The 27,436-nt window shown below is 48.4% G+C and overlaps 1 protein-coding gene across 3 annotated transcripts in view; it reads left to right on the plus strand.

Moving 5' to 3' along the window:
* LOC136407727 (uncharacterized) overlaps nucleotides 1–27,436 on the plus strand; it is a 362,146-nt gene that overhangs the window by 117,589 nt on the left and 217,121 nt on the right. The gene's annotated exons all lie outside the window — the stretch shown is intronic.

Raw genomic sequence — 27,436 nt, forward strand, 5'->3', positions numbered from 1 at the left:
TTCCAGTGAGGGAGAGGGGCCAGGGTGTCCTGGGAGCTGCGGGATAGGGACTGTATCTTCTTCTCAACCATGAGAACTAGAGCCTGGCTTGAACTGAGCACCGGGGGCGGGGGGGGGGGGGCTGCTGCCGGCATCTTCCCTGGTGACCTGAACTAGCTTCCTAGCACTTCAAAGGTTGTGGCCCAAAACTGCATGATTTATTCTCTAACACTTCTGGAAGTGGACATAGGGAATCAGTCAAGGTGTTGGTCTTCTAGAGGTTTAGAGGGGAATCTATTCCCTTACCCTTTTCACATTCTAGAGGCCACCCACGTTCCTCAGCTGGTGGCTCCTTGCTCCGTCTTCATGGCATATCACTCCAGCCTTTGCTTTTGTCACTACATGGCTTCTCCTCTATCCCCCCCCCCCCATTTCTCTTATAAGGACCCTTGATGATGTCAAGCCCACCTGGATGACGTAGGGTCATCTCCTATCTCAAGAGCCTTTACTTCATCACATCGGCAGAGTCTCCTTTTTTTATATAAGATTATGTTTACAGGTTCTAGGAATTAGGCTGGGGACATCTTTGGGGACCATTATTCAACCTACCACATGCCACCGTGGAGCAGGAGGTGGTGAATGTCCCTTGAGCTTCCCCAGCTCTCTCTGGAAGGGCGTGGATAGTCATCGGGACCTAAGGCCAGCCTTTCTCTGTGCGCATATGAATACCACTTGATTGAGGCCACAGAGAGCTGGGTGCGGGGGTGTCTTCAATGGCCTTTCCTGAAAATAACAGAGAAATGTGACTGGGCGATTGTGTAGACAGCACTCAGTGATGACGGCGTGACTCAGGCCTGAGCCGGGTTTCTGCAAGCTGCCTGGAAAATTCTAAGATTCCCGTGATGGGAGTCCTGTTAGTTTTCTTTCCATGGTGCTAGAGCTGCTTTTTTCCCTGAGAGCCTCCTAACTTCTCTGCAGCCTCGTGGAACAGGAGTCTAAAGCCCGAGGGTAAGTTTTTGCTGGCCCAGATAGCTGGCCCTTGTCGGGTACCACGAGAACATTGTGTGCAGCAACTGGAGTTTGGGTTCTTCTAAAAAAAGATCTCAGGCCACAGCAATCATATCAGATCGAAAGGTCTGGGGGTGGGTGGGGGTCTGTGCAGGCGGGTGGGGCCTGCAGGCACACACAGCTTCAAGGACAGCAGGAGGGAGTTCGAGAGTTTATAGTGAGTGGATAGAAAAGGGAGTCCATGTTGTGAACACGGAGTCTTTTTAAAGTGAAGCAGCTTTTAGAAGACACTGAGGGGTAGATGGTGGGGCTTATGCTATTTCTTTTTTTTTTTTGTATTTTTCTGAAGTTGGAAATGGGGAGGCAGTCAGACAGACTCCTGCATGCGCCCGACCGGGACCCACCTGGCACGCCCACCAGGGGGCGATGCTCTGCCCATCTGGGGCGTCGCTCTGCCGCAATCAGAGCCATTCTAGCGCCTGAGGCAAAGGCCACAGAGCCATCCTCAGCACCCGGGCCAACTTTGCTCCAATGGAGCCTTGGCTGCGGGAGGGGAAGAGAGAGACAGAGAGGAAGGAGAGGGGGAGGGGTGGAGAAACAGATGGGCACTTCTCCTGTGTGCCCTGGCTGGGAATCGAACCCAGAACTCCCGCATGCCAGGCCGACGCTCTACCACTGAGCTAACCGGCCAGGGCCGGCTTATGCTATTTCTAAACAACTGTGACTGAGCCCTGGCCGGATAGCTCAGTTTTTTAGCACATCGTCCCAAGCACAAAGGTTGCTGGTTCGATCCCCAGTTAGGGCACATACAGGAACAGCTTGATGTTCTCTCTCTCTCTCTCTCTCCCTCTTTCTCTTCTTCTCTCTCTCTAAAATCAATAAAATAAACATAAAAAGATGCAGATGAAACTGCTGTGACAGTGTGCTATGGGCAGGGGTCAGCTAGGTAGGGAATATCCAAGCAGCCTTCACTAATGAATGAGCCAGGAAGCTTGCTTGAGAATGATGGAAATGTAATTTAAACAGGATTAAGCAAAACAGGAAAATTTGGGGCTCAAACATCATAGACTTTATGGATAGAGCTTGCCTTCAGGCATAGCAGGATCTAGGGGCCAGAGGTCATCAAGACTTTCTCTCTCCTTCTCTCTCACTCCACTACCTGCCCATTAGCACCACGCACCATAAGCGTCTCTCACATCCTATCAGCTAAGCAGTATTAGTGGAAAGGGACAATGTCTTTCGTAATAATTTCAACTTGAGCTGTTGGACTGATTCTCATTGGCTTGGTTTGAGCCATGTGACCATCTTTCAACCAATTACCACGTGGCCAGGAGAATATGGTACTCTGATTGGCTGGGTCTGGGTTTCATGCAGCCTCCCAGCCGCCAAGGCATGGGGTCAGACCTAACTGAGGCTCAAGGCCAGAAAATGGAGGAAGAGGGTTGGCTCCCCAAGGAAAACTGGGTGTTGCTCACAGAAGATGGTGGAATAGGTGTTGGTGTGAGAGAAATAGCAGTTGTGAGGCAGCCTACAAAGTCAGAAGGGTTTATTAAAAGGCCACAATTGGCTGTCATACTACTTCCCAGTGGGGAAGGAGCATGTGTGTTGCATTGACACATCTTTCTGAGAACACTTGTGTCATAATCCGTAGCCCTGCTCCTCAATTTGGGGAGCACATTGCATTAGACTTCAAGACAAATGGGATTTATTTTATGCACCCCACAAACTGGAGGAGAAAAACACTGCTTTTGTTTTTTTGTTTGTTTGTTTTATATTTTTCTGAAGCTGGAAACGGGGAGAGACAGACAGACTCCCGCATGCGCCTGACCGGGATCCACCCAGCACGCCCACCAGGGGCGACGCTCTGCCCACCAGGGGGCGATGCTTTGCCCCTCCGGGGGGTTGCTCTGCCGCGACCAGAGCCACTCTAGTGCCTGGGGCAGAGGCCAAGGAGCTATCCCCAGCGCCTGGGCCATCTTTGCTCCGATGGAGCCTTGGCTGCGGGAGGGGAAGAGAGAGACAGAGAGGAAGGAGGGTGGGGTGGAGAAGCAAATGGGCGCTTCTCCTATGTGCCCTGGCCGGGAATCGAACCCAGGTCCCCCGCACGCCAGGCCGACTCTATCGCTGAGCCAACCGGCCAGGGCCTGCTTTTGTTTTTTTTAAAAAGCACTTGGATGTCCTTCCCGTTACCCCAGAGCACTATCTTTCCTAAGAGAGCTTCAGGGGACAAAATGAACCAAACATGCTTGTCCACGTATATAAATTGCACCCAGAAATACCATCCATTAGACACTTCTCCAACGGAGACTCTGGTACACGCAGGCTCTCCTGGTGCTTTTAATAAGAGGAGGCCTGTTCTGGCCTGTTGTTCTTCTGGACATGGTCCCAGTGAAGCTTGCTACATTCTATCTCCCAAATTCCGCTTCAATTTCCTGTGGAATTCTCCCCCCCCCCCCTTTTATCCCTTTTATCTCTCTCTTTTTTTTTTTAATTGTTAAAATTCCTTTTCCAGCCTGACTCTGCTTCCTGGCTATTTATAAGAGCGGTGTGCCACCCAGAGGTGGCCTGTTTTTCGGACAGAGACATGAACATTTTGTCTTTTGTGTCCCTCCTCGATTTGAATGTGGACTGACATGTGACCAGACCCAGGGTTTGGTCAGGTGCCACCACGCCTGGAGGATGGCAGTAGCAGTTAGGATACTTTGCCTTGCAAGTAACAAAAAAGAAATAAAGAGAAAAAAAAAGGCCAACACAAACTGGCTTAAGTGCTATGGAAAGTAATAGGCTCAGGTAATTCAAAGGGCTAAGTAAGGATTGTGAGGCTTCAGGCACAGTGTGATCAGGCTGCAATACAGCTTTCTCTGTGAGTACAGGCATTTTCATTTATCTGCTCTACTCACTGACATAGTCTAGTCACTTAGAACAGTAGCGTGACAATAAATATTGTTTTTTTGTTTGTTTGTTTGTTTGGTTGGTTGTTTTTGTATTTTTCTGAAGCTGGAAACGGGTAGAGACAGTCAGACTCCCGCATGCGCCCGACCGGGATCCACCCGGCACGCCCACCAGGGGCGACGCTCTGCCCACCAGGGGGCGATGCTCTGCCCCTCCGTGGCGTCGCTCTGCCGTGACCAGAGCCACTCTAGCGCCTGGGGCAGAGGCCAAGGAGCCATCCCCAGCGCCCGGGCCATCTTTGCTCCAATGGAGCCTTGGCTGCAGGAGGGGAAGAGAGAGACAGAGAGGAAGGGGGGGGGGTAGAGAAGCAAATGGGCGCTTCTCCTATGTGCCCTGGCCGGGAATCGAACCCGGGTCCCCTGCACGCCAGGCCGACGCTCTACCGCTGAGCCAACCGGCCAGGGCAAATATTGTTTTGAATGAACAAAATTAACTGTGCCTTACTCTGTGGGTTGGTTTAGTCTCAGGCAGTACTGATATGCAGGTGAAGGAGACATTATCTTCTCTTTCTCCTTTCTTTTTTTCTCTCCTTCTCCCCCCCCACCCCCACTCCCTCCAGTTTGCATTATCTTCTCACTAAACCTTCACAACTGCTCAAGGCCTCTATCTACATCATTGGTCCTCAACCCCCAGGCCGCGGACTGGTACTGGTCCGTGGCCATTTGGTATTGATCTGCAGAGAAAGAATAAATAACTTATGTTATTTTCGTTTTATTTATATTTAAGTCTGAACAATGTTTTAATTTTAAAAAATGACCAGATTCCGTTACATCCATCTAAGACTCACTCTTGACGCTTGTCTCGGTCACGTGGTACATTTATCCGTCCCACCCTAAAGGTCAGTGAAAATATTTTCTGACATTAAACTGGTCCGTGGCGCCCAAAAAAAGGTTGGGGACCACTGCCCTACATTACACAGAGGAGAACACTGAAGCCAGAACTCTGAACAAATGTGCCTCTGGACTGCCCTCTCACCCTCCCCTGAAGGACGGAGGGCAGGTATTTCTCCTCTGAGTTCTCAGCCTGAACCTTCCATCTACATCCCCAGCGAGCAGCTGTCCCTCGGCCAGCTGGACGAGGGGGCTGGAATCCATCCCCCGGTCCTGCTGGTCTATATGTTCTCCATTGGCAGCAGAACCCCCTCTTGTCATAACTGCTGTCAGTTTATAAAATGGGAACACGTGGCTGTGTAGAGCCCTGTGGCCGCCGCCTGGGGAGGATCATGTCATCACCCTGGGCCTGCCTCAGGCCAGGTCCCAGGACCACTGATGGGGTCTGCTGAGCCCAGCTGTTCTGAATTTAAAACCTTTATGCCTCCGGAGCGTCCCGAAGCAGCCCCGACTTTTCTCCCGTGACTGAACGCGCTTTGATTGTGAGTGAACTGGGAGGTTACAGTTAGTCATTTCAAACGTTGACTATTTTTCCCCCTCATTCTCTTATTTAAACTGTTTCTTGTCCTTGGGCTGAACCTCTGGATGGAGGAGCGGGAGTGTTTGTGTTTCCCCCTGACACCCCTTAGGGATTGTATATTAAGGACGGGCCCCTGAGGACCGTCGGGCCCTGACATCCTTCTGGAAGAAGACTGACACTGATGAATCGGATCCAAGGGGCGGAGGAGGCACGAACAGAACCCCATAGTAATTATGCGGTTTGAGCTTAAATCAAGACCCCCGCCATCAAAGGCAGCGTGTGACAGGGCCCACCTTGTTGCCAGAACTTTTCAAACGGGCCTCCCTTGCCAGGCTGAGAATCCACAGAGGCTGGCCAGAGATAACACTGAGGGGAAGCCAGGCCTTTCCCCCCGTCGTGCTGTGGAATTTGCAGTAGTGGCCTGGGCCAGGGTCCACAGCTGCAAGCACGCTCCATCCACCGGGTCATGGGCGCCCATCCTGCTTCCGAACGCTTTGTGAACCTAGAGAAAGAGGAGAGACCGCTGGCAACCTGAGTGTCCGGTTGTGCCTTTCTCTCCGTCCCCCATGTCCGGTGTTGTCCTTCTGAGTAGGATGGGGAAGCTGTGTGATGGGCAGTAGAGTAGGTAGGCGGACGTGCCCCTGGCTAGACAGCCTCCTTGAGAAATGGGCGGAGCCTCTCTGCGTGGAGGTCCCTGAGCCCCCTTGAGAAATGGGCGGGGCCTATCTGTGTGGAGGTCCCTGAGCCCCCTTGAAAAATGGGCGGGGCCTATCTGCGTGGAGGTCCCTGAGCCCCCTTGAGAAATGGGCGGGGCCTCTCTGCGTGGAGGTCCCTGAGCCCCCTTGAGAAATGGGCGGGGCCTATCTGTGTGGAGGTCCCTGAGCCCCCTTGAAAAATGGGCGGGGCCTATCTGCGTGGAGGTCCCTGAGCCCCCTTGAGAAATGGGCGGGGCCTCTCTGCGTGGAGGTCCCTGAGCCCCCTTGAGAAATAGGCGGGGCCTCTCTGCGTGGAGGTCCCTGAGCCCCCTTGAGAAATGGGCGGGGCCTATTTGCGTGGAGGTCCCTGGGTCAGTGTGGGCTTTCCTGGACCAGCATTTGCATTTGTAGCCTCAATAAAGATACGTAAGGTCGACTGATCACATCTGCAGAGGAGACAAAACCAGGACAGAGAGGCAATTCTATAGGTAACAGAATGAAAGCTTCGATGATCTTGGGTCCCACCCTACTGTGAAGATAACAGAAATCGATGTCAAGTCTCACGTTTAGGTCCGTGAAACCAATCCCATCATCTCTCCACATCACTGGGGAAGGCCTGCCTCTTCCCATCTCTTCCCAAGTTTCCAACTCTGTTTGCCTAGAAAGGTGCTTTAAGGTCCGCAGACATCCCCCACGGATCTTGTTCCGCCTCGAAGCGGCTGCTGGAGCGCTGTGGAATGTCCCAGCCAACCTCGTGCTGTGACCTCTTACGCCAAAACCTTCCAGCCCTGTGGGACCCACTGAGGGGGCAGAGTGGGAACTGAGGTCCCCGGAGCCACAAGTAGGATATAGAACTCTATGGATGGGGAGCTGGGGTTTAGGGGGTAGGCTGCCATGGGAAGTGGCCACGGCATGGTGAATGTTGCTAGCTGTGGCGTGGGCTGCCGTGGGTACTGCTCCTCCTCACTTTCCGTGTCCAGACTGCCCACGCTCTGGCCTCGGATCGCTGGGGTCCTCAGGGCTCTGATCTCTGCTGGCTCAGCCTCACTTGTTTCTTTCAAGGTCTTTATTATAAAGATTTCTGAAAAAAAAAATATAGATATACCTATATAAATGTAGATCTATATATAGATCTATCTACCTATATCTATATCCATCTATCTATCTCTCTAAACATATGCAGCCTTCCGTGATTATTGGCTATGGAACCAATGGGCTGCAGTAATTCCTTTTATACAACTCAAGTCGCAAACTTGTAGATCAGTTCCGTGACCATTAGCAATGTACGCTTGAGCCAAGAGATTCCCCCCCCCACTTTATTTATTTTTTTTAAAATAGGACTGGACAGTGTTGAATCCTTGAAAAAAAAAATAACAGTTTGTTTTTTTTTCTAAAGCTGACAGCACATTCCATCTCCTGAGCAATGGAGAGCTAATGGAGATGTAAGTGTCGGAGAGCCTCTAATTGGATCCAGCACGGGGCAAGCCCAGTTGAACACGAAGCACGCCCGGCGGGGTCCACATGTGCTAGCGGTCTAACCCGGCCGGGCGGCCAGCACGGGGAAGGCTTTCTGGATCGTGTCTCGGGCGGCCTTGGCTATAAAACCGCTTCGGGCTCAGTCAGGGAACACCCGATTGGCCTTTGATAAAGTTGTCCTTTGGTTGATTATTGAAAAGGTCAAGAGAGGAAAAACAAGCCTGAGAAATGGGTATTTGGCCGGGAGCTGTTCTTGGCGCTTGGCTTCCTTTTCCCCTGCCGGCACATGTCAGCTCCCTGCGGTGGTGACCAGAGGTGCGCCTCTCTCCACGTTGCAGAATTGGGGCAGTTCCCCGGGGACATGCCTTTCGGTCCTGGCCCTCTCAGGTTTCCAGCATTCAGGGCGAGCCAATCAACACAGCTGACTGGTTCTCTGCATCCGAGGACCCATTTGATGTGTGGGTCAGCGTGGGAGGGAGACTAGAGGGGAAATGTGTGTGTGTGTGTGTGTGTGTGTGTGTGTGTGTGTGTGTGTGAGTTTCCCCCAAATTCCTCATTGATGATTCACTGCCAGGCTGCCAGGTGTCCCCAGCGCCCCCAGCTGCTCCATCCCCTGCATCCCTTCCTGGGGATGGGACCGTGTGCTGTCCCGCCCCTCGCCCTGCAGTGCTTCCTGGCTGGGGAGGGGGAGCACTGCTTGGATCCCAGGAACCGTGCTCTGAATCTGTGACTCCCAGTGGTAGCCATGGAGTGTTCCTTGCAGGCCTCTCCCACCGGCCAGCCAGCCTCTCAGAAGAGCACTGGGCTAAGGACAATGTGAATTGGAGTGCCCCTGGCTGGTTTCACCAGCCCCCCATCCCCCACTTCGTAACATCTCCCGCTCAGCCAGACGTGTGCTTAGTTGTTAGAGTTCTCTTGCTGGGCCCCCAAAGGAAGAGAAACACAGTGACATCCGTCACCCACTCCTGTCCTCAGCCCCTTGGACTGAGGGTATGCTCAGCTCTGCTGCTGCTGCCCGGCCCGTGGGGCAGCGGCGTTCTTCTCGTCGTCCCTGGAAGGCCGTGTGGCAGATGAACTGCCTGGCCCTGTCCGCGAGGCCGTGGCCGCCAGGGTTTGGAGCTGCAGGGAAGCCCCTGTGTTGTGTGGTGAGCAGGCGGTCTCTGTCTGGACAGCCAGCCCTTTCCGCTGTTGAGCCCTAGTTGGAAGAGGCATCCTAGCGACATTCCTTCTGTCTGGAGCAGGGACTTAAGTTGAATTATGAACCAGTTTTGCTCAACCTCGAACCAAATCCAAGTATTTTTCTCTATCGCTGAGAACCGAACCAGAGTCCCGGGTTTGGCTTTGCTTTCCCACCAGAGAACATGTGGTGGACAGGCCTGAACTGGAACAGGACTCATCTGTCCGCTCGAGAGACGGAGAGGGAACAGGCAGAGAAGCTCGGCTTCGGGACCCGGCTGGCTCCCGGACAGGAAAACAGCAGAAGGCAGGCTGAGGTCTACACCAGGTCAACTCCCAGGACGGAGGGGGCGGGGACAGCCCTCTGTCCAGTAGAGGGCAGCGTAGCAAGACCACATCTCTGGGGATGGTGCTGTGTGCTGTGGGCGGCCCCCCAAATTGCTACCAGGCCACCCAGGTGAATTACAGGATGCCAAAGGTGGGTGCAGCCACACACAAAAGGTGGGGACGGACCTCGATAAAATCGCAGGTCGGGTGATTTTTCAGAATTTTTTTTTTCTGGTCTATCCTGGGTCAATCGTAGGCACTAAATTAGTACCTGGCATCGTGTTGAGGCCAATCCAAAAGACATGACAAAGGCATCACCCCTGCTTTCTCGGAGCCCATGGCCCACTTGGGGTGTGTGTGTGTATGTGTGTGGCTTCCTGTACTGAAGGGAAGCTACAGGGGTTCAACTAGCAAACCTCCAAATTCACATCCACCTGGAAACCCAGAATGTGACTGTATCTGGAAATAGAGTCTTTGCAGATGCAATTAGTAAAGAATCCCAAGACAAAAATCATCCTAAATCTAATGACTGATGTCCCTTATTACAAGAGGAGAGGGCTCAGAGACTCACACAGGGGAAAGAGCGTGATGTGAAGATAGAGGCAGAGACGGGAGTGAAGCAGCCACAAGCCAAGGAACCCCGGGGCCACCAGAAGCTGGGAGGGACAAGGAAGGGACCGCCCCTGCTGTCTTCAGAGGGGGTGTGGCCCTGCCGACACTTGATTGCAGACTTCTGGCCTCCTGACTGTGGGAGAATACATGCTGTTTTTCAGCCGCCCAGTCTGTGATCGCGTGCACGGCAGCCACGGGAAGCCAGCGCAGACGCTGAGGAAGAGTGGTGTCCTCTGCGCAATTAACCACATTTATGTCATATGACTTTACCATCCTGGCCAGACATGACTGGACCAAGGATTGGACCAAGAAGCTGACCATGCACCAGTCTGTGGGGAGTGACATCCTTGGGTCCCTAATGGTCACTGATGACCACTGGGCCGTGGCTGGAGACAGAGACCAAGACTCTCCAGGAAGAGCTGCCCCTTGTGAAGAAGAACCCCGAGGAGAAGTGAATGGTCTACAAAACCAGACTGCCAACTCTGGGTTGACCGCGGAATTGGATGCCGCCGAACCTCAGGAACTCAGCAAGATGGTGGCGGACATCCAGGCTCAGTATGACAAGCTGGCTCGGAAAAACCGAGAGGATCTAGACTAGTCCTGGTCCCCAGTGAACCGAGGAGAGCACCACAGTGTCACCTCGCAGACCACTGAGACAGGAGCTGCTGAGATGACACTCACGGAGCTGAGACATTGCGGTCCAGTCTTTTTTTTTTTTTTTTTTTTTTTTTTGCATTTTTCTGAAGCTGGAAACGGGGAGAGACAGTCAGACAGACTCCCGCATGCGCCCGACCGGGATCCACCCGGCACGCCCACCATGGGGCAACGCTCTGCCCACCAGGGGGCGATGCTCTGCCCATCCTGGGCGTCGCCATGTTGCGACCAGAGCCACTCTAGTGCCTGAGGCAGAGGCCACAGAGCCATCCCCAGCGCCCGGGCCATCTTTGCTCCAATGGAGCCTTGGCTGCGGGAGGGGAAGAGAGAGACAGAGAGGAAGGTGTGGCAGAGGGGTGGAGAAGCAAATGGGCGCTTCTCCTGTGTGCCCTGGCCGGGAATCGAACCCGGGTCCTCCGCACGCTAGGCCGACGCTCTACCGCTGAGCCAACCGGCCAGGGCTATGGTCCAGTCTTTGGAGATCGACCCGGGCTTGGTGAGAAATCTGCAGGCCATTTTGGAGGACAGCCCGAGGGAGGTGGAGACGTCTATGCCATGCTGTGCCATGCAGACGGACCAGCTCAACGGGGTCCTGCTGAGCCTGGAGTCAGAGCCGGCCCAGACCTGGGCGGAGGGGCAGTGCCAGGCCCAGGAGTACGAGACCCTGCTGAGCATCAAGGTCAAGCTGGAGCCTGAGATCACCACCTACTTCCTCCAGCCGGAAGAAGGGGAGGACCTCAACCTTAGTGATGCCCTGGACAACAGCACCTCCATACCGTCCATCCAAAAGACCGCCGCCACCACCTGCAGGATCGTGGATGGCAAAGTGCAGTCTCAGGTCAACGACACCAGCATTCTGAGGCCTTACAGGGAGCAGAAGTGCGGCACCCCTTGCGGGGACAGGAGGCCAATAAAAAGTTCAGAGATAAAAAAAAATACTTGCAAAGAGAGATGTTGGACTTAAAAAGAAAAAAAAAACAAAAAAACTGTAGGAATTTACCGTGTTAGCGATCCATACAGAAGTTGCCCCATGTAAATGGGAACCTGCGCATTGACCTATGTATCGCGTTTGCGTGGCTGACCGCCTGAGCCCATCATCGAGGTCAAGGTTGAAAGAGCTTTTTTTCCCCCTAAAGGGAGCCACAGGGCTAACCCATTGACGCAATGTAGACCCTTGACGGATTTGACTCTGCATGAAAGTTTCTTCCCAAGGGGCCTTCTTTGTGGTGGTCATTTTTATTCTTTCCATCTGACTGATTTCCTAAGAATGTTCCCTTCTGTGTAAAAAAAGAAGGATTTGTGTAGTCATGGCCCGGGGTCAGACACTTGTTCCTTGGGGTCTGTAGCCAAGGGAGAGATTGTGAGGTTCCAGAACATGTGTCATCAGAGGGGTGTTCGTGAGGTTCCAGAGTGGTGTGTCTCAAGGGACCCCCGCTCGCTCACCCCGTCCTTGGGGTGTGTCCGTGTCTCCGGATCTCAGTGCTTCGGTCATGGACGGCACTCCTGGTGAAGTCCCGTGGAACACCGGGATGGGGCCGGGCGGCGAGTTCATGCCCAGCCCTGGGACAGGCTTCCATTTGCTTCTGAGATCGTTGAGGACTAGGGTAGCGCTCTTTATGGAGCCTCGAACTGCTTCATTACGACCCATACTGTTCGGATGGTTTTTTTGTTTGTTTGTTTCGCCATTGAGGTATGTAACTACCTTCCCTTGGCTATGAGCTTTCTGAAGACGGAGAGGCCCCCTACACGAGGACCTCCTACAACCAGCAGTGACCTCGATGACTTTCTCAGGGGAGCTGTTGGTGACCTTAGCCAGTCAACAAAGGGTCAGAGCGGGACTCAGTGTGTGCAGCGGGGTCCAGAAGTCAGAGAGGGCTGTCTAGTCTTGGGTTTGTCTTCCCACTCGAATGAACTGCCCTCTCAACTTTGTCGTGATGACGATAGCACCCAAATCGAAATGTTGCTGAGCAGACGAGAGAGCCCCGGGTGGTCAAAGCTGGAACACTTTGAGCAACAAAATCAAGTTCTCTTATTCCATTATAACCCAAAGAACTACATGTACTGTCCCCCCTCGTCCCTCACATCTTTGCCTGGCTCACTCACTCCCTTCAGGTCTCTGTTCCAATATTCCTTCTGGACCGTGTGATATAAAAAACATCAAAGTGCCTTTCCTCCACGGCCGTCGTTTCCTTTACCCTGTGCCATTTTCCTCCACAGCCCTGACCGCTGCCTGCTGCATTGTGTATTCCAGTGGTAGTCAACCTGGTCCCTACCGCCCCCTAGTGGGTGTTCCAGCTTTCATTGTGGGCGGGAGCGGAGCAACCAAAGTATAAATAAAAAGATAGATTGAACTATATAGTAAGTTGTTTTATAAAAATTTATTCTGCCAAACTTAGCGAAAATTCGACATAAAGTACTTGGTAAGTAATTATTATTATATGCTTTCACTTGCCGTAACTCTGCTTTATAAATTTTATAAAGTAAAGTTACTTCCCTACTTTATAAATCACCATGACTGTGGAACCGGTGGGCGGTTAGAAAATTTTACTACTAACAGAGATACAGAAGTGGGCGGTAGGTATAAAAAGGTTAACTACCCCTGGTGTATTCATTTGTTGGTTTATTTACAGTCTGATTCCCTTTACTGTAACCTTTGAGATGCAGGAAGTTTGTGTTATTCACTGACGGAGCTCCAGAACTCGGATCGGTGCCTGGCATGAAGTGGACCGCCAATAACTACTGAGTGAATGAATGAACGAATGAAATGCATTTTGACAACGCTCCCATGCAGTAGACAGGGCGGATGGATACCGTTACCTTCCTACCAGAGAGGAAGCTGCAGCTCAGAGCCTGGAGGTGATTGATTGCCACCCCACAGCTGTTAAGTGGCTCAGCTGGAACGCAAACAAGCCTTTCTCCGCTCAGTTCAGGGCTTGTTCTGCAATAACACATATCTCAGCCGTGGCAGATTCCGTACCGACAGCCAATGATGACAAAAATTGGAAGTGGGGGGTCAGGAGGACTCTGAAGTCGTTTTTTGCTCCAGTTTTCACACAGATAGACGATACCAAAAAAAAAAAAAAAAAGGGAGAAAAGGCCTTATGATCCATGTGGTTTCCTTCAAGTTTGCTGTGGGTGGAAAAGAAGTGGGAGCTCAGCGAGTGAGTAAATGAGTGAGTGAGTGAGTGAGGATCAGGGAGAGATGACCCGTGGGCACGGATGCCCTCCCAGGGATCAGGGAGGTAGGACCATATATAGTGAGTCAGGGAAGATTTTTTTCCAGCAGCCAATATGAACTCCCTAAGATTCTAAGACTGAAAGAAAATTCATACATTCATTCAACAAATATTGATTGGGTTGCCTACAGTGCACCCGGCATATGGGTCTAGAGAGCCGAACAAAACAGACAGGTGCTCACCCTCCGCTAGAGGGGAAAAGGAGAATCCGAGTGAACTATCACCAGATGAGTGAATTGCAGAAGAGCATGGTGTTGGCTGTCTTCTCAGATTACCTCCTTGCTGAAAGGAAGGACTTGTACTCCGAGGGAAGAATTGAGAAGCTGTGAGATGTCAGGTTGGGGACCTAGCTGGGTGCACACCTGTCAAGCCACAGGAGGAGAGGATTAGGGAAGGATACCAGACGGAGCGATGAGACGTCACTGGTATTTGGCAAGCCTGATTAGAAAATCCAGCTGGGTAGTATCCTCTATCTGTTCAGAAAAATCCGTTTTCTTCCCCTTCCACCTGGCATATGGACTACGTTCCATTTCTTCATAGATGGTCACGTGACTGGGTTCTACCCAATAGAATGTGAGTGGAAGTCATGAGTGCAACTTCCAGGTTTGGCCCTTAACACCCCTTCTGAGCACTTTTCAATATGGCGGACCCGCCACCAGGCTGGGTCCCTGAGAGATTGTATGGAGTTGAACTGTCGCTGATCCAAATCTCCCACCCTGGACACAGAAAGCATTGGACTTTATATTCCACTTTAGGAATTTGGAATTTTTGGAGTTTTGGAATTATTTAAAAGTTTCATAGACTTTTTGGAGCTTAAGAAGGGGCTCCTGGTGGGTACTAAATCTCTTGAGTTCCTTTACATTTCCCAGCTTTCCTTGCAGTTAGGTTAGTCCCGTGGCTCTGTTCTGTCCAGCAGACTGTGGGAAAAGGGGTATACACTACCGCTAACCCTAGACCATAAGAATCTCCTCTGTAAAACCATCTCTTCCTTAGCTTTGACCTTGGGGACTTGTGGCAGGAGGAGAGCCTTTTCTCTACATTCCTTCCCTCGTAAACTGGTCCAGGATTCTCACTCTTACTTTATTTTATATTTTATTTTAATGTACAGTAAATTTTATTGTTTTTGATGTTTTATTAGTTTTGACAAATGCATAGATATGTGACTAGCACTACAACCAAAATACAGAACATCTGTCACCTGCAAGGAACAGTCTTACAATCCTTTGTTTTAACCCCTCCTGCTCCTATCATCCATCTCTATAGTTTGGTCTTTACATGAATATCATGTAAATGGAATCATATAGTGTAGTCTTGGAACCTTCCTTCCTTCCTTCCTTCCTTCCTTCCTTCCTTCCTTCCTTCCCTCTTTCCTTTTTCCTTCCTTCCTTCCTTCCTTCCTTCCTTCCTTCCTTCCTTCCTTCCTTCCTTCCTTCCTTCCTTCCTTCCTTCCTTTTCTTTCCTTTTTAAGTGAGAGGAGGGGAGACAGTGAGACAGACTCCCACATGCATCCTGACCAGGATCCACCTGGCAACCCCATCTGGGGCCGATGCTCGAGTACTGAGCTATTTTTAGTCCCTGAGGCTGATACTTAAACCAGTAGAGCTATCCTCAGCACCTGGGGCTACACTTGAACCAATTAAGCCACTGGCTGTAGGTAGGTAAGAGGGAGAGAAGGGGGAGAGGGAGAGGGAAAGAAGCAGAGGGTTGCTTCTCCTGTGTGCCCTGACTGGGAATCAAACCTGGTATGTCTGCATGCCAGGCTGATGCTCTATCCTCTGAGTCACTGGCTAGGGCCAGCGTCTGACTTCTTTCACTTAGCACTATGCATCTGAGATTCATCCATGTTGTTGTATGTTGCAGGAGTCTATTGTTTTATTCTTTTGTTGAGTAGTAGTCCCTTATTGGATGTACTACAGCTTGCTTGTCCATTTCCAAGTTGAAACACTTTTGAATTGTATATTAGCCAGAATTCTTGAGACAAATGGAACTAGTGATTATATATATTGCAGAGGAAAATTTATGTTAAAGAATTGGTTCCTGTAGTTATGGAGGCTGGCAAGTCCAAAATTTTTAGGATGGACCAGCAGGTTGGAGATCCAGAGAAGAGCCTATTTAACAGTTCAAGTTAGTCGTCTGCTTGCGGAATTTCTTCTTGCTTGGGGAATGTCAGTCTTTTGTTCTAGTCTGGCCTTCAGCTGATTGGGTGAGGGCTATCCACATTGTGAAGGGCGATCTGCTTTACTCAAAGTCCACTGATTTGATTGTTAATCTCATGCAAAAACACTCTCATAGAAATATTCAAAAACAATGTTTGATCAAATATCTGGCTGGACACTATGGCTCAGCCAAATTAACACATAAAATTGACCATCACAAATTGTTTCCATCTTTTCGTGATTTATACTTAAAACTGCTAAAAACATTGACATACAAGTTGTCATGTGAACATAAGTTTCCACCTAGGAGTGGGATTGCTAGGTCAGATGGTGACTGTTTACCTTTATCATAAACCGACAGATTGCCTTCCAAAATGTGTGTTCAATTTTGCATTCTGACCAGCAGTGTGTGAGAGTTCCTATTGTTCTGCATCCACTCAGCACTTGTTATTGTCAATGAAAAAAACTTAGGCCATACTGTAAGGTGTGTAGTGTATCTTATTGTAGCTTTAATTTGCATTTCTTTAATGACTAAGGATTTTGGACATGTCTTAATGCGATTACTTGCTATCCATATGTCTTCTTGCTAAAGAGTGTTCAAATCTTTGGCCCATGTTTTTATTGGGCTTTTTGTTCCTTATTATTGAATTTTGAGAATTCTTTATACATTCTGGAGACAAGTCCTTTGTCAAAAATGTGATTTGCAAATATTTTCTTTGACTGTGAGTCTTGTCTTTCATCCTCCTAAGAGTGTGTTTTGAGAAGCAAATTTTAAAAATTTGATGGCATTTGCTATATCCATTTTTTTCTCTGTAGACTGTACTATTGGTATTGTATCTAAGAACTGTGCCCAATCCAAGACCCCAAAGATTTTTTTTCTATAATGTCTTCTAGAAGTTCTATAGTTTTAGTTTGTAGTTTTATAGTTTTAGTCTGTGATCTATTTTAATTTTTGAATAGGTGTGAGTTGTGGGTCAGAAGTTTTTTGTTTGTTTTTTTTGCACACGAATGTCCAGTGGTTTTAGTACCATTTGCTAAAAGGATATGCTTCCTAACTGCCTTGTCAAAAACTGATTGACCATATCTGTGTGGGTCTATTTCTGGGCTCTTGAGTCTCTTCTATTGGTCTGTGGCTCTGTCACTTCAAGGTCTATGTATTTCCGTAACTGCTGTGAGATCTCTGCTTCCAAACCAGAACCTAGCTCTTCCCAGTCTCTGGATAGACATGGCATCTGATGAAGGTTTGTGATGGCCATATGAGCCCACCATTATTCCTAAATAACACATGTCAACACTTTAAAAATAGCATTTTCATATTTCTCAATCTGCAAAATAAGTTGTGAAAGACATACAACTGTTTTCCTATAGTGGCTTAATTCCTTTTAAAAATTCCTCATTTTATGAGGATTGGAAAGTTCATTTTAGTTGTTTCTCCCAGAGTTGTATCTATTCCAAGGCGCCGAGGCAATGCCCTCATCTCAGGGGCAGAAGAGCCCTCATCTAGCGTGCACCGTGGGACAGCCCGATCCCGACCCGTTTCTGGTGTCACCCCGTGCAGTCCTCATGCAGTCTCCTAGTGACCTGTTCCCAACTGCCAGCAATTTGGGTCACTCCATGCTTCCCTAAGGGTCCTAGGAATTGAACAATACCCCGCCACACCCCTCTGGGATGCGGAAAACTTTGTGACATGGTCTTGAACTCTATTAGCAAGGTCTACACCTCTCAGATGTTTCTGGCTCTGGTGCAATGCCGGTGGGCCAAGTCTGGTATTTTTCCAGCTCTGAGCTCTTTCCCAGGGAGGGGGAAACATCTGCCCTGTGTGCAGGGTTCATCAAACCTGTCAGACAGTTTTCTCTACCCTGTCTCTGGACTGCCCTGTGTGGTGGGCAGGGTGGAGGGTGCTCTTCTCAGACACCTGGCATCCTCCAAATTCTCTTTCTTCCTCTTTCTGGTCCTTATCCACCAGTAGGTATGTTGCTTCTTCCGGGACCGGAAGCCCTGATCTGCTCTGCGTTTCCATCATCATATATTTGTCTGAATCTGCTGTTCATGTCCCATTCTCTTTGAAACTCATAAATTAAGAATTTCTCCAGGGCTTGGTCAGAGCCACTCAGGTATGATGACGCTGCCAGTCCTTGTGCCTAAACAGGGAGAAGCATCAGGGTGAGAGGAAAGATCAAGAAAACATGTATGTACTATTTTTTGCACATCTGTGTTACAGCTTTGAGATTAAAACAATACGTTTTCATCTATAAGTGTTTATTAAGGTCCTAGAACCTTATTGTCATTATAGTATTTTCTCAATGAATATATAATAACATCTTACTGATCCTGCTGGGTGGAGTCTTCAAGTGTTTCGGCATTGAGAAGGGACACCCCTTGTCAAAGAGTTGAGATCTCCTATTATAACACATTCTAAAATCAAATGATTTGTGGACGAGGGTATTCTGTGTACATGTGTCAATCATGTATGTGTTAAATCATATATTTCTTGAGGCTGGAGCTGTGTTGGTGGAGGTAATTGTAGAGTTGCATTTAAAGAACTAAAATGCTTTTGAGGACTAAAGAAGAAATGTAGAGATTCTCTGAATAAGTGATCATATCTGCAAATAAAGGCAATTTAACTACTTCCTTTCTGATGTAGATGTTGTGCATTTCTTTTTCTTGCCTTATTGCACTGGATAGAACCCCTAGTACAAATTTGAATAGAAATCATGTAAGTGAACATTCTTGATTTATTTCCTATCTTAAGAGGAATGCATTCAGCCTTTCTTCATTACGTTTGATATTAACGGTGGGATTTTCATAGATGCCCATTAACAAACTGAGGAAGGTCTTTCTAATCTTTGCTTTCTAAGACTTTTGTCAGAAATAGATATTGGTTAGATTTTTTTCAAATGCTGTTTCTGCCTCCATTGAGATGATCAGATGGATTTTCTTTTACAAATATGGTGAATTATATATAATGCTGGATTCAATTTACTAATTTTTTTTATTGAGAATTGTTTAACTTATATACAGTTTAGATATTGGTCTCATTCTTTCTCTCTTTTGTAATATCTCTATCTACTTTTGGTATCAGGGTAATGCTGGGCTCATATAATGAGTTGGGAAATATTCCCTAAACTTCAATTTTTTGGAAGGTATTTTATAGAAATCATATTAGTTCTTAAATGTTGGTAGAACTCACTAGTGAAGCCATCTGGGCTTGGAGCCTGTTTGTGTGAAGGTTTTAAACTACCAATTTAACTTCTTTATTAGAAATGGGGCTATTCAGGGTATCTATTTATTCTTAAATTAGGTTTAGTAGTTCATACCTTTCGGTGAATTTGTCCATTTCCTCTTAGTCGTAGAAAGTATCGACATGACACTGTCAACACAGTCTTGTGACTTTTTAATATTTGTAGAACCTGTGCTGATGCTACTTCTCTCATTTCTAACATTGGTAATTTGTATTTCCACTCTTTTTTTCTGATGAGTCTGGTTAGATGGTCATTATCACTTTTACTTACCAAAGGACAAGGAGACCTGTTGCTTTCATTGGTATTTTTTTCAAACTATTGTTTTTCCTGTTTTTTTATTCATTTATTTAGGTACTGATCTTTATTATTTTTTTCTTCTGCTTGCTTTGAATTTCATTTAATTTTCTTTCTAGTTTCTTAAGATGGAAGCTGGTGTCATTGATTTGCAATATTTCTTCTTAGACATTTGGCACTATAAATTTCCCTCTAAGTACTGCTTTACTTGCATCCTACAAAGAGTATATTTCCATTTCTCTTCTCTAGTCTTTGTTCTATTCTCATACATTTTACTTGTGCTTATATTATAAATTCATCAATCTAATACTATTAGTTCTGTCTAAACAATCAATTAAGAAAAAAATCATACAGTTACCTTGGTGTTTATTTTTTTTATTATTTATTTTATAGATCCATATTCCCATCTGTTATCATTCTATCTGAAAAAAGTTCTCTTTAACATTACTTATAGTGCAGATCTTTTGGTGATAAATTCTTTCAGTTCTTGTATGAAGTCTTTATTTCATCTTGAGTTTGGAAGGATATTTTCACTAGGTATAGAATTTCAGGTTGACAGTTATTTTCCCTTAGTACTTTAAAGGTGTTGCTCCTTTGTCCGCTAGCTCATGTGATTTCTGAAGAGACATATGCTGCCATGCTTATCCTTGTTCCTCTGTATATGATATATATCTTCCTTTTCCTCTGACTGCTTTTAAAATTTTTTTTTATCATCAGTTTTGAGCAATTGGGTTATGATATATTTAGAAGTAGTTTTTTAGGGGTTTTTTGTTATTATTCTTAGAGTTTGTTGAGCTTTTTAAATACATGTTATTTTATTTTTCACCATATTTGGAAAATTTTATACTATTTTTTCCTCAAGTATCTTTTTCTGTCCTAATTCTTTTCCTCTGGGATTCAAATTACACCTATATTAAGCTGATTGAAGTCGTCACATAACTCAAAAAACACTTCATTCATTTTTAAAAAGTATTTTATTCTCTTTGTGTTTTACTTTACATAATTCCTATTGCTCTGCTTCCAAGTTCGCTAATCTCTTCTGCAACATCTAATCTCTCATTAATCTCATTCAGTGTATTTTTTTCATCTCAGACATAGTTTTTATCTCTAGATGTTTGACTTGTGTCTCTTTATCTACAATGTTTCTACTTAATATGATCAGTGTTAAGCTTTTGAAATATGTAATACAGTTATAATAACAGTTGACATGTTCTTTTCTGTTAATTCTATATCTGTGACATTTCTGGGTCAGTTTTAATTGATTTCTCTGTTTCCAACGGGCCATATTTCCTGTTCCTTTGAATGCCTGGTAATTCTTTATTGGATGCTAGAAATTATGAGCTTTATTATCTTTATTGCTGGACATTTTTGTATTTCTAGAAATATATTTGAGCTTTATTCTGGGATGAGTTTAAGTTACTTGGACACAGTTTGGTCCTTTCAGCTCTTGGTCTTAAATTTCTTTTAGACTGGACGTGAGCAACATTTTTGTCCAGGGCTAATCATTCTCTACTACTTAGGTAAGACCTTTCTTAATACTGTACTCAACACCCACCAAAATATGGACTTTTCCAGTGTCATAATCAATCTGGCTGATTGTAATAGGCACTTAGGCACTTTTCCCTCCCATCCTTTTGGGTGGTTCTCTCCCCGGTCTTCTGTAGCGTCTTCACAAGCATCCCCTGATCAGTGTTTTCACTGGATACTCAAGGGGACCCTCTGTGGACCTCTGGGGATTTCTCTGTGTAGCTCTCTTTTCCTTGCTAATGTATCCTGCAAACTCTAGCTGCCCTGGTCTCCCTGTGTTCTGAGCTTCATCTCCTAAACAAAGTGTCTTCCCAGCTCTGCTTTGAGTCTCCTCCCTGTGCCTTGGCCTGAAAATACCCTCAAGGCAGTCAGCGAGAACAATCCAAGGGGTCACTTTATTTGAAACCAGTCATGCTGGGGTTGCGGTCTTTTGTTGCATGGTATCCAATGTGTTGAAAATCATTGTTTTATATATTTTGTTCAGTTTCTTTTATATTTTTCTTTCAATTTTACTTTATATTGGTTTCAAGTGTTGTTCATTTTCATACAACACTTGTTTCAGGCAGGATGGTGAATCTGGTCCCCATTATGTCATCATAACCAGAAGTGGAAGTCTCTCTCTCTCTCTCTCTCTCTCTCTCTCTCTCTCTATATATATATATATATATATATATATATATATATATATATATATTATTATTATTATTTACACTGTCTGTATTACTTCTGTATTACTTACTGTTCAACTCTAGGGTCATGCTGATTTGCAAAGTCCACAGTGGTCAGAGTTAAGGTTTACAGTGCTCCCGAGTACTTCAAAGTGAGCAAAGACAACATATCATAGGTCACTTCTTTTTGCTTTAGCTACTTGTTATCGTCATTTTGCCATTTTAAAGACATTTTGAAAGCATTAGAGTTGTATGGGGCCCTGAGAGAGAGGCAGTCCCATGCCAGTGAATGTTCTAGTGGGGTTTTATCATGAGACGGAGCTGTCTGACCTGAGAACTTGCTTTAATTATAAAAGCTGAACTAGTTTGCAAAGTCTTTATGTAACCAAAGAAAGACAGAGAGAAAAACATTTAAATAAGTAGAAATAGATACAATTACTTTCTCCAATCTTACTGCCCCAAGGTCATGGTGACATCCCTGAAACCCCTTTCTATCCCTGAATTGTAGAAGTGAGAGTTTAAAGGTTCATTCCGTTTCCTAAAGCCATTGGCTGCTATTCGATCAAGTTGGCGTAAGGAGAGAAATTGTCCTCTGTTCCCAACATACCTTGCTGTCCACTTCATGGCATGAAACTTCTGTTCTTCTTAACAGTGAGCGCTCAGACACCAGTTTCTAAAGGAAACAAGGGACCCTTGGGTTGGCCATTTCTCATGTCAGTCCTGACATCACAAAGGGGACCAGAGATCTTGTAAACATAGTACTAGTTTGACTCAAGAGGAGGCAGGCTCCATTTTATAGTGACATTTTAGAAGAGAATCAAGATTTCTAAGTGGGGAGCTATGCACGTGGGGTCAGGGCTGGAGGACTTCTCGGTAAGCCACAATGACAGATGGAGCACCAGCAGCCCCTGGGGGACGGCAAGATGGCAGGTGTGGCTGAACCCTCAGGTTGTGGGAAAAGAGAGACACCGCCAGGAGCGCTCAGAGGCTGGACCAGCTGCTTATCCACCTGCTGCTGCAGGGGGGGGGGGGCACCAGGAGGAAGGGGGAGGCCGGCAAGCAGCTGTTGACGTGGCAGTTCAGGGACCAGAGGAGTTCAGCAGGTGGTGGGGCTGACACAGACACCCTAGAACAGCAAGTCCTCCAGACTCAGGGGCTTGGGGAGGGAAGCTTCCAGTGGAATTGAACCCACAGAGGGTTGTGCAGAACGCATTCTGTTTTGAGTTCGCTAAAACGCCTGTCTTCTCCATTACAAGGTGCGTGGTGCACAGAGAGACACCAGCCCTATGGGGCAGTCTTCTCTCAGCCCTGTCACCACGGAGCCCATATTGGGTCCAAACCCCCGACTCTGCCAGGGCAGACCTCTCAGGAGAGTGCCCGTACCCCGTTTACCTTGCTCCCTCCCAGCTGGCTCCAGGCCAGGGATGTGGGCCTTTCTCAAGAAATCGCCCCCCCCCCCCCGACTTCCTCCCACCCCACCTCCTGAGTGCTTACTACTTACTTGCCTGGCAGGTTCTTCCAAATTTGGTATGCGCAGGCCCTGGGACTTGGGTGGGAGAGGGGGTCCCCCGGCCTGCTGCAGGAAGTAGTTCACTGACGCAGGATCGCACCCTGGGCCAGCGTGCGGCCCGTCCAGCCCCCAGGCCTCTTGCCCCGTGGACACTGGTAGCTACCCCAGAAGGCAGCGCCCTAGTCCTCTCTTTCAGCGCTCAAATGTAAAAGGTACAATCCAACCATTCTGGTCAACCTGAACTTACTGTTTGCATCTATCTATGTGCAAACATGCTGTGCTCTTCTGGTGCCCAAAGGAAAAAAGAAAACCTCACGGCCTGTTTAAAGAAGGCAGAGGCACTCGGGAGAAGCCCCCTGGAAGAGTGTTTGCACCGGCCTGGGAAAGAGTCTCTGAGTGGTGTCCGACGGAGGCCTCGGAGGCCAAAATTCCTTAGACTTGAACAGGAATGGTCAGTGGCAGGCCCACCTGTCTGGGCGTTTCGGAACCTTGGACATGATTAGGAGCTGCAGCTCCGGCCCGGCAGCCATGCCTTGTGATGTGCCGATGCCTCCAGGAGACATTACGGGGAGCGGTGTGGGCCGTCTCTGGAGGATCCGAGTTTCTGACTTTCCATCTACAGCCTCCAGAATGCAGGCTCCCCGTGTGCTGGCCGCTGAGAGCAGAAAGAGTCCCCTTTGTCCCAGGTCTGGCCACACCCAGACGCCATTCCTCGAGGTTTTGGCCTTCAAAGGAAAGAGCAGATCTTCCCCGGGCAGCCTGCGGCGTTTTCCTCTGATGTGTTCCGGCTCGGATGGCGATGCTCCACCGTTACCTCCGATGGAAAGACGCATTGTGGCCCATGAATCAAGCTGACCTGGGCCTGGGTTCCAGTCCTGCCTCTGCCACCTTCTAGCTCTGTGTCCTGGACAACCCACCTTGGGGTTTTCCACTCTTAAAATAGGCAGATACAATATCCCGTCTGGAGTAGTCATCAGGTGGTAGCAGATACTGACCAAGGGCTAACCTCTCCCCATAAATGATTTAATTTCGTGCTCACAAGAGTCCCACAAGAGGCGCCATGCTAGAGCAGAGGAAATGAGGCTCAGAGAGGTTAGGCAGCTTGACTGAGGTCACACAGCTGGCACGATTCGAATCTTCCAGGCTGCAGGGCCGACTGTGACAATCCCCAGTCTCCCAGATTTTCTGTTGAACTGTTGTGAGGGTCAGGTGTTACTCAGATTAAACGGCTTGCGCTGCGGCTCCACTGGTATTATTTCCCTTGTTCCATGCCCGTCTCCCATGAGAAGAAGACAGAGAGGCAGTCCCTGGTTCCGGGCACTTCGGGTGAGAGCTGGCAGGGAGCCCGGTGGGGCTCAGCTTCTGGTGACTACCTGTGTGAGGCTCAGGGGCTGGTGGCCCAGAGGCGTGGGCCACCCCCCAGGCCTTCAGCCCTGCTCTGAGCAGCTTTAGCTTTCTTAGGTGTGAACAGTAGCCGGCACAAGCTGAGTGGTCTGACGGTTAGGAGCTGGGCACCTGATAGGCAACAGTCCTGGGCATATTAATTTGCCTCTCTGAGCCTCGGTTTCCTCATCTGCACAGTGGGGTGATGATAGTTCTTAGTCTTGAGGGCCGTTGTGAGGCCAAGTAAGACGGAACGGAAGAAGTACTTTGTGCTGAGTCTGGCGTGTAACGGCACTCAGTAGAGTAGCTATTGTTATCCTCTCTTAAAGACTCCAGGTAAAGGGCCAAATGGGGAGTGAGGAACCGAGCCTTCATTATGAAAATATTTTAGGAAAAAGAAAAGGCAAAAATAAAATAAAATAAAATGAAAATCAAAGAAAGGCACAACTCTAGCTGAGTTGTGTATATAAAGGTCCCAGCGGACTTCCCAAGCTTTTCTGCCCTCCCTTCTCTATGTTTTGAATCTTCCTTTCAAATGTCTCTAACTGATTCACGAGTGAAGCAAGAAGTCCCATCCCCACCCTATCCCAAGGGAAGGAGAGACGCTGAAGACTCCTGCTTAGGGAGGCAGAACTGGGACATCCCTGGGGCACGGGCTGTCCTGTACTCTGAGTCCCCTGCTCGGAGTTTGCTGTGTGTTGTGTTTAAGGCATATAATGAGTTGTGATTTTTTTTTCCTGAGGCCTTTTCAAGAAATCCTTAAGTTCCCACAGAGTCCCGTTTAAGTCCTCTAAACGGTACAGTGCCTTTTGCGTTAACCTTAAGGGAACTGAGTGGTTTGCAGCAACGTCCAAGAAAAACAGTCATGTAAACAAGATAGAAAGGTGAAGAGAACTGCAGAGAAAGCAGTCCTGACCTCACTGAGCCGCTGAGCTGTCACCACCACGTCCTACCTCCAGCTGTGTCATGTGACAAAAGCCAACTCCTGCTGCAGCAGAGGCCTATGGTGGGTGTTGGGTTGACCAGATGACTGAACCGCTTTGGGGAGATATCTGAACTGAAGTTATTGTGGGTTAGGATTGTGGGTACCTACCGATACCCACATTTTACTTTACCCTGGGTCCTTCCTGTCCCCCAGGGAGAAAAATATTAAAGTCACTATAGTTGACTTTTCTGTTACTTACAGCCTAAAGTATTTCTTCTTTGATAAGCAGAGAGCTCCGGGTAACTTTTGGAAACTCGGATAAAGGAAAATGGGGGTAAATTCAGGGTTAGATCTTCCTCTCTTGACTGTGGTGTCTCTCCTCCTTCTGGGTTAGAGCTTGGCTGGAGTGAACGCTCAGAGAGAAGCAGGGTGTGGTCAGAAAGTCTAGATCAGGAATTCCGGCGGTGTTACAGACAAGAAGAGAGGGACCCACATTGTGGGTCCCTGGGTCACAAACTCACAGCCTTTCAGGGGACTGTGTTGTCTCAGAGAGCACCCAGATCCTCATCCGACCCCGTACCCCTGCTGGGTTCCCCTTCAGCTTTGTCAAATTACTCACCACTTCCCGAACATTCTGTGCCTTGGCAGACCTATCTTCTTGGCGGGGAAGTTCTGGTCATCTCCTTTTCCACTCCCCTTTTTTGGCTTATCTTTCAAGGCCCCGCTTGGTGACCTCTTCTGTCAGGTCCTCCTGACCACCCCTGTGCCTCTCCACCCACCCAGGGCACATGGTCCTTCCGCGAGGTCATCCCAGCGCTCGGACATCTCTCCCGGCCCTCCCTCCTCTGACAAGCATCTGTCCCTTGGCACCAGGCTAGGCACTTACCACATGACGCTGCAACTTCTTGTTAGACGTGTTTGTGTCGCCTGCCAGGATAGGAGTTCTTAGAGGGCAGGATCCATTTATCTTGACCATTTACATTTTTTTCTCCAAAGCCCAGAATGGTACATGGAAGACAGCAAGCAGTCACTGCTTTGAGCGTTCCAGTCTAGTGCTACTTACAGGGCGGGCTTCGGAGCTCCCGGTTTCCTGGGATGGTCTTAGGGAATTGCACACCAAAAGGGTCCCACGGTCAACCAGGTGTGGAGAATGCCCGTCTGTGTGAGTGTCTCAAAGCCTTAAACCACATTATGAATCACCAAGAGGGAGACTGAGCAATCCACGTTTTCTCCGGTGGATTTGACCGTGAGCTCTCTTTCTCACGGGGAGCCTTGAGGGACTAAGATGTGGAGGAATGCATTTTGGAAACCCTAAAATCAGACAAGTCCTTGGGGAAGCATAATCCGATGCCTATCTTAAAGTCTACTAGCTGCTCGTAGGCAGAGATGTGACCAAAGATTGAGGGCCTTGAGGACATTCCATGGTCACCACACAGAAGGTCAGTGACCTTGTGGTTGAAAAGGCCGCGGTTTGAAGGGTCAGGAAGACCTGAGCTCAAAGCTGGACTGTCCACTTGCTACCGGAGTCACCATAAGCAAACACCCCAACCTCTCTCTGCCTCAGGTTTCTCATATTTAAAGTGTAGCTAAAAATGACTCTCACATGGTGCTTGTGATGTCTGAAGGGGCTAACACGCAATGAGGCTCAATAAATGGTTGCTATGGAAGCCAGCAGAATCCTCAAGACTTCCTGGGATGCGAGGAGAGAGCCTGTAGATACCGGAGGTAAACACCAGAGAGGAGTTAACCGCACTTGGGGTACACATGCCAATGAGCCACAGGGATAGAGCCAGGAAGGGCGAGAGGAACAACTCTCCTGCCCAGTATTACCAGTAAGACAAGGGCCAGGTTTGTTCTGGAATCTTCCTTCCTGCACCTGGGGACTGATGCATGAAACAGTGTCCTAACGTTCCTCAGTCCCGGAAACGCCCCTCCTTCCAGTGCTGGTGGCCGTCTTCCTGTGGTCCCCGCCCCCGCCCGGAGCGCAGCCGGACCTGAGTATTCCTTTCTCCCCCCTCAGTTCACCGTGATCCGGCCCCCGTCCATCTCTCTGCCTCTTCTCTCTCCACTCTCTCCGTCCTCTGTGCCTCAGTGACACGGCCCGTCTGCCGTTTCCCGGCACGCTCCAGCGCCCCTCCCACTGCAGGGCTTTTGCTCCTGTTCTTGGCTGTCGGCTGGTCTCGCTCTTCCTACAGCGCTCCTCTCG

The sequence above is a fragment of the Saccopteryx leptura genome, chromosome 6 (assembly GCF_036850995.1).
Source record: "Saccopteryx leptura isolate mSacLep1 chromosome 6, mSacLep1_pri_phased_curated, whole genome shotgun sequence".
Classification (NCBI taxonomy): domain Eukaryota; kingdom Metazoa; phylum Chordata; class Mammalia; order Chiroptera; family Emballonuridae; genus Saccopteryx; species Saccopteryx leptura.